Source organism: Priapulus caudatus, unplaced genomic scaffold (genome assembly GCF_000485595.1).
Source record: "Priapulus caudatus unplaced genomic scaffold, Priapulus_caudatus-5.0.1 Scaffold266, whole genome shotgun sequence".
Lineage (NCBI taxonomy): Eukaryota > Metazoa > Priapulida > Priapulimorpha > Priapulimorphida > Priapulidae > Priapulus > Priapulus caudatus.
Window position 1 is genome coordinate 365,685 of NW_014577327.1, and position 7,935 is coordinate 373,619.

Genomic DNA, 7,935 nt, shown 5'->3' on the forward strand with positions numbered 1-7,935 from the left:
CGATCGCAAGAGATAGAGATAGAGAGAGGGGAAGGAGTGAGGGAGAGAAGAGAGGAGGAGAGAGAGAAGAGAGAGGAGAGCAGAGAGAGAGAGACGAGGAGAGAGGAGTAAGAAGAGAGAGAGAGGAGAGAGGCCCGTGCCTGATCAGATTGCTCGGACTGTCTGTACTTACGTATAGAGATACTCGACTTTGCATAATGCTAGAAATTTAAGAATGTTGAATCTATGTCGCACTGAAGATCTAAGCTGGGCATATACAGTGTAAGTCCAAAGTATACGCATCTTTTCTATGTAACATGTCTCGGTGAGTGTCACTGACTTCTGACATGTTCTAATATCAGTTACCTTTCCCTTTGCAGCGACCGAGGGACGTCAGTGACATGTGACATGAGTGAACCAGGCCGTCGCTAGTGATGTGACCACGCCGTCGAATGATGTGACCGTGAAGGCAAGGTAAGCGTCCAACTCTAGGGTAGTTTTACGGTCGCTAATGCGATCGTCGGGCACCGACAGTACTGGCCTGTGATGCGTGCTGTGCGTGGGTAGATGTTCGTGCGCTGCGCTTGGTGCGCGTAGCATGTCGTGCGTGCCCGGGGCGGGCGTGGGTAGACGCGTGGCGTGACTGCGGGTGGGTAGACTGCGTGCGTGCGTGCCCTGGTGGGTAGATGTGTGCCGTGCGGTGCAGCGCTAGCGGTGAGTAGATGCGTTGCGTGCAGGCGTAAAGACGCGGTGCGTGAAGTGCGTGGGTAAGACGCGTGCGTTTGCGTGCATGCGTGGGATAGATGCGGGGTGCGTAGTAGACGCGTGACGTGTGGGCGTGGGGGTAGACGCCGTGGCAGTTGCGTGCATGCGTGGGTAGCACGCGTGGCGTGCAGCGTGGGTAGAAATGTAGTGACGCCGGTTGCCGTGCGGTGGGTAGGATGCGTGCGTGGGGAAGTACGCGGTGCGTGCTGGTGGTGGGTAGATGCCCGTGCGTGGGAGATGCCTGTGCGTGCCGGGGTTGGGTAGATGCGCTGGTGCGGTAGACGCGGCTGCGTGCGTGCATCGTGGGTGTAGATCGCGTGCTGTGGCGTGCGGTGGTTAGATGCGTGCGGTGGTTAGGAACGTGAAACGGTGCTGCGTGCGTGGGTAGAAGGCGTGCGTGCTGTGCGTGGGTTAGACCGCGTGCGGTGCGTTGGGTAAGATGCGTGGTGCGTGGGTAGACGCATAGTGCAGTCGCGTGCGTGGCGTAGACGCGTGACTTGCGATCGGATAGTAACATTTGCACGAGAGGCACATCAGCGATCGCTAACCGGAAGTCAGGTGGGCATCTATCGATGAGCATGGATACTTGTCTTCATCGCGTTAACATTGGCAACGCTCTAGTTCCTTGCCTGAGCAGCCGTCGGCAAGGCAGGCGGACAGGTAATTTGCTGGGAAAGTGGCGTGGTGGCGAGGAATGAGAGTCATAGTTGGCGGGGGAGCGACAAGAGGCTATTGGTGAAGCTGAGGAGATGAAGTAATAGCATGAATAGATCCTCAGGTAGGCTAGAATTGGCTGAGGCATGTGTTGAGTTGCATGTTGGGCGAATGATAATGGAGCTGTAGTTGAAAATTTGAAGTTGTAGTAGTTTAAGACGATAAGCTTGGCAAGGATGCAGAGTGAAGGAAAGTTTAGTAAGGGAATGAGAGTATGCGTTGGGATTCAAAATATTCTTCTAAATCGTTTCTTAGGGAGATCGGAGTGGTGTTGCGGATTTTGGTGGGTTGCAGAGAGAAAATAAGGACTTCGTACCATAAGGGCATAGCTATGCTTAAAAAATATAATAATATTCGTTTTATTCGCAACAACAGCTTAGCCGCGGTTTCACCATCCCTATGAAGTTGTCTCTCCTATTTGGTTATTATCCATTCTCTGAAAGCAATTTTAACTCCCCGTGTCGTTTTCAATTTTAGAACTGAACGGACTTAAAAACATGAATTATAATAATGAAAGCGACTGTATGGGCCGTTCGTAATAGATTCATTATGTGTATCCCGCACGTTTCAAGCGGACAGCGGACCCTTTGAATTTATAAGATAGGAAAACAGTCATTAAATCAAGATCAAAATATGTAAATTGAAATTTTTATTACCAACGTTCGATATGCGCCCAGATTTTCATAATCTGGCGAAAGACAACTATGTTTAAAGCCACAATATGCGCATCTACATCGCTAATTTCTCCAGTACTAGACTTAGCAAATACTTGTCGTGAATGCCAATCACGACTACTTTATACAAAACATAAAACTCTAGTTCTCCATTACGCGTGTTTGCCCTTAAACCCGCAAGAAGAGGCTGCCGAAATTTGGTAATTTATGGCTTGCCAACGCGATTGTTTGCCAAGCAGATTTCCGACCCCAATCGATTAGAGGTGACGCTCACATGTTGGCTAGGGGTGTGAACAGAGATATAGTCGTTTACATTTTAAGATATTGTGGTATTGTGAACTGCAGTGTATGTAACATCAATGGCTATTGGGAAAGTTTATAATAGCAGTGTAATAACTCTTGACGCAATAACGTATTGACTTTACAGGATTGAGGTATCCGCGTCAACGATCGAGCATGGTCATTGCGGCCTAGCAGGTGCATGCGAGTGACATGTGTGATGGTTGGGGCCGTAGAAATCTTTGCTTACAGCCCGGCTTGTACGGTTGGCTTGGCAAGCCAACGACCGAAAGCAGTCCAACAACATCGGAGTATTGTGGAACAGACATTGGAGGTATTTTCAAATACTTTTATAAAGACAACGCCGCAGTTGAAATGGGAGAACTAGAGTTTTATTTGTTCATAGGTAGTATGATTATGCAATGACACGCAGTATTGGCTAGTCTAGCGTACGTGTGAGAAAAATGGAGTGCTGTGGTCGATGGCGATATTCGTTGGCTTTAATAATGAACCTTGGATTGGCCAGTTGTGCGAAGTGGAGCGTTAATGCCGGAAGCTTTGATACTTTCAGGCCGCGCGGGCAGTGTGTGGTGTGTAGGATGAGAATTGTTGTTCTGTTACTACTGTTGATAAAACATGATCGTATATCTACGATGAATCGGTCGTTACTTATTCAACAGCTGGTATCCGGGCGATGCATCGCGCGTAGGTGTACTGGAAGAACGACTCGCACACACACACACACACAGCACACACACACACACAACAGCACACAAACACCACACACACACAACACACACTCAACGGCACGCAGCACGCACGCGACGCGCGGGCGTACACACTCCGACACACGCACGCACACACTGCAGCTGCACAACACACATGACGCTACTGCACGCGGCTCTCTCTCTCTCGTCTCTGCTCTCTCTCTCGGGCTTTGTTGTTCTCTCTTTCTGCCCTCTCCTCTCCTCTCTTTCTTTCTCTTTTCTCTCTTTCTCTCCTCTCTCTCTCTCGTTATCTTTCTTTTCTTCTCTCGTCGTCGCTCTCTCTCTCTTTCTTTCTCTCTCTCTCTCTCTCTCTCGTCTTCTCTCTCGCTTCTCTCGTTTTTCTTCTCCTCTCTCTTTCTCGCTCGCTCTGCTCTCCTCTCTCATTTCTCGCTCTCTCCTGCTCTTTCTCTCTCTCTATCTTTCTTAATTTCTTCTCTCTTCTCTCTCTCTATCCCGCATACGAGTTTCCCGTCGAGCAACAATGGCGGGGCCAATGTCAAGGTCACGAGTTCCCGAGGTCGTCTGTCAACGGAAACGGCGCGAACGTGGCTGGTGTGGTGGAATGGGGTGGGGTTGGGTGGGGTTAGGTGGGGTAGGGTGGGGTGTTCGGGGTGGGGGTGCTATCAGTGTGTGCTTCTTCTTCTTCTCGGGTCACTACACTACACTCGGCCTAGCCACTGCACCGCACAGGACCTGGTATGGTGGTTGAAAACCTCGAGGTTACCAGGGCAACAGGGCTCTGGTAGTAGGGGGCATTCCAGGTGATGTCCCATAGTCTGGTCCTCCCCGCAGTCGCATTCGATTCGGCCATATGTGTGCCATATGTGTGCCATATATGTGTGCCATGGCATTCGGAATAGTGTGTGTGTGCTGGGGGGGGGGGTGTAGTACTCCTTCCACCACCACCTCGCTAGCCGTGCGCGCCCGCGCGATACCACGACATCAGGAGTGAATAATAACAGAAATTATATAATAAGAATAAGAATAATAATAATAATAATAATAATAATCTATTATTATTCACTCCTGATGACATGGTCGGGGTGTGTAGGGAGCGCGTACCAGTAGGCACATCGCGTGGAGTGGAGCGTGGCGGCGCCTGGTGGGCGGCCGTCGAATCAAGATGGCCACCGGACAGGGTGACTGACTCTAATTTGAACTTTATGACCGACCCCGCACAACTATAATAGCAAGGCGGATTTCGCCAGCTATGATTACTAACCGAAACCTCTGGAACATAACCGAATATAAGCTATATAGTCACGCTGACGGCTATAATAGCAATAATGGCCGAATGTGGTTGGTTGATGCGCCATCGAGGTTACCCTTGTGCGCTGATGAGATAACATGCTGGTCACACGTGATTGACACGTGATTGACACGTGATTAACACACCGGTGACATGTGGTGAAACTCATCTGTGACTTATTGCTTGCCGCGCTGCATGTCGCTGAATATTAAGTGGTTAGTGTGATTGGAAGGAGGGGGAGGCGGAATGGGGGTAGTTTGATTGGGGGGAAGGGAAAGACCAGGAGCGAGGTACGGGGTGATTCAAAGTTGGGGGAGCCGGGTAGCCAGGCGAGAAAGAAGAAAAGCGAGAGATAAAAACTTGTCGAGAAAGAATTTTAGAGAAAGAAGGGGGTTGGTGAGGTAGAGAAATTGAGAGAGAGAGAGAGACAGAGACAGAGAGAGACAGACAGACAGACACAGAGAGAGAGACAGCGAAAGAGAGAGAGAGNGATCTGTTGATCGATGAAAGAGTGTGTGATTGTTACGGCGTGAGCGTGACTGTTGTGCCGTTGGCCGGCTAAGATGTGTGCTCGGTTGCGTATATGTGCTGTGCTTGCGCGGCTTAAGATGTGTGTGGTTCCGGCGCTAGATGTGTGTGTTGGCGGGCATAGATGCTGTTGGTTGGCGCGGCGCTAGAATTGTTGTGGTTGGCGATAGAGTCTGTGTTGAGCCGGAGATGCTGTGTGTTTCGGCGCCGGTAGATGTGTGTGTTGGGCCGGCGGGCGCGACTGCATTTGTGCTGTGCGGTGGCGCGTAGCCATGTGTGTGGTTGCGGCTAATGTGAACTGGGCCCGTTGGGGGTAAAATGTGTGTCGTTGGCGCCGTAGATTGATGTGGTTGGGGCGATTAGATGTGCTGTGGGTCGCGAGCGTATAGCTTGTGGTTGCGCGCGCTAGATGTGTATGTGGATTGGCCGGTAGATGTGTTTGGTTGCGCGTAGCATGTCTGTGGTTGGCCGGGCTTACCATGTGCTGTCGTTGCCGCGGCAGAGCATGTCTGTGCTTGCAGGCCGTAAGAAGTGTCGTGTTGCGGCGCTAATGCGCTGTAGTCGTTGGGGGCGCGGAGCTAGCATGCTGCTGTGATGGGGTCCTATATGTGTGCTGGTTGCGGTCCGGTTATATGTTGTGTGGTTGGCGGTAGTCGCTGTGTGGTTGAGCGTATATAGCCCTGTTGTTGGTTGGGGGGTAATGGTTCCTTCGGTCGGACGTATATGTAGTGCCGATTAGGCGACATAGATGCTGGTGGTTCGGCGTATAATGTGCCTGCTGCCGCTGAGGGCTAAGACTGTGCTGTGGTTCGGCGGCGCGCGTAGCATGGTGTCGCTGAGTCTGGGCATAGCATGTGCTTGCTGGGGCGGTAAGCTGACTCTGATTGAGCGGAGATGTGTGTGGTGCGGCGAGCCTAGATGTGTCCTGGTTGCGCCATAGCAGTGTGTGGTTGGGGGTATATAGTGTTGGTCGCGACGGTATATGTGTGTGGTTCGGGAGCATATACTGTGTGGCGTGGCCGCCGGTAGTATGCTGTGTGTCGGAGTGTATATTGTGTGTGCGATTGGGCGCTAGATGTGTTTCGGCTTCGCGGGTTAGATGTTGTTGCGTTGCCGCGATAGATGATGTGTCCGGTTGCCGGCGGCTATATTTGTGTATCGCAGTATATGATGTGTGGTTGGGTATATGTGTTGCTTGGGGGGTGTATATGTGTGTCTGGTCGCGCCAGCCTAGATGTGCTGCTGCCGGTTGGGTATATGTGTGCTGCGCGGAGGTAGCAAATGTGTGTGGTTCGCGGCAGCTTAGATGCCTGTCCTCGTGCGTTGGGGCTAGAAATGTGTGATCCGTGGCGGTTAATGTGTAGTCGTCGGGACGTGCGGGCTACTATTCTTCCTGTGGCTTGCGCGCGCGTAAATTATAGTGCTGTGGTTTTGGCCCGGTAGAGCTGCTATGTGGCTTCGCGGCGGGGCGCGGCCGGGCGTAGATGTCTGTCGGTTGCGGGTAAAATGCACCGTTTGTGATTGTACCATCACTTGTGTCTCTCTCCAATCTCTCTCTCCCTTCCATTTCTCTTTCCACCATATCTCCCTCCTCTCTCTCTCTTCTCTCTCTCTCTCTCTCTCTCTCTCTCTCTCACCCCACTCTCTTCTCCTCGCCCCCTCTCCCTCTCCCCCTCTCCCCTCACCCCGCATCGTGATGGGCCGACCACGCTATACAGTATTGTGTGTGTCTCCCCCTCCTCTCCGCTTTCCTCCCTCCGTGCGTCTTCTCCCAGCCTTTATAGCTGCTCCTGCTCCGTGACGAACTGCCCCGCCGCTCTCAGACTGCCACCACGTCCCCCGCGACGCGAGCCCGCCCCGGCCGCCGCGCGCCGCTGGTGACAGTCTGCGCGACTACACATGGCGTCGGTATCGGCGGGTGTGTTGTAGAGGAAGGCAGAGAGGTCGGCAGTTCTGGATATATACACCGGTCGGCAGACGACGGAATGGTGAGTTCTACGTTGCTATCGTGTCGTCGGCTGCAGACGCCTCGTGCGCGCGTGCGTGCGTGCGTACGTGCGTGCGTGCGTACGTGCTAACATTCGTGTACGTGTGCGTGCGAACATTCGTGTACGTGCACGTGTGTAAGTGTGCGTGCGTACGTTCGTGTACGTGCACGTGTGTAAGTGTGCGTGCGTGCGAACGTTAGTGTACGTGCACGTGTGTGCATGCGTTCGTGCGTGTGCGTGAGTACGTGCGCCGATAAACTGGGAGTCGAAGAAGCCATTGTGAATCTCAAAACAGAGAGAGAGAGAGAGAGAGAGAGACAGGAGAAGCGATTAGAGTTTAAAGACGCCGACCGTCCCTAGGAAGAACCGCGCCACAGATCAAAGCTACCGCGCCTCTTCAGATCTTCTCATCGTCGCAGCGGATAGAATGCGCGGATTGGAGCTACGTCAGTGTCTTGCAGCTTGCGCTGTCTGTGCGCGGCGTAGCTCTACTCTCGTCTCTCTCTCTCTCTCTCTCTCTCTCTCTCTCTCTCTCTCTCTCTCTCTCTCTCTCTCTCTCTCTCTCTCTCTCTCTCTCTCTCTCTCTCTCTCTCTCTCTCTCTCTCTCTCTCTCTCTCTCTCCGTTAGCTTCTACTTTCTGAGGCAGCGTTGCTGCCAGGCTGCTGATCGAGGAATCAAGGTCTACTCTGTCTCTCAGAGCAGTTGCATCAGTAGAAGAAGCCTGCTGATTGAGCCATGATAACTATACCAAGTCTCACACAACGGTGGTTTTAATACAGGCAGGCTTCTGACATGATCCAAGATGATGATGACGATCATCATCATCATCATTATCATTATCATCATCCCCATCATCATCATCATCATCATCATCATAATCATCATCATCATCATCATCATTGCCATTTTCAACGAACGCTTCTTCATCATCAGCCCTCTCCCGCATCTCTCTCTCTTTCTCTCTCTCTCTCTCTCTCTCTCTCTCTCTCTCT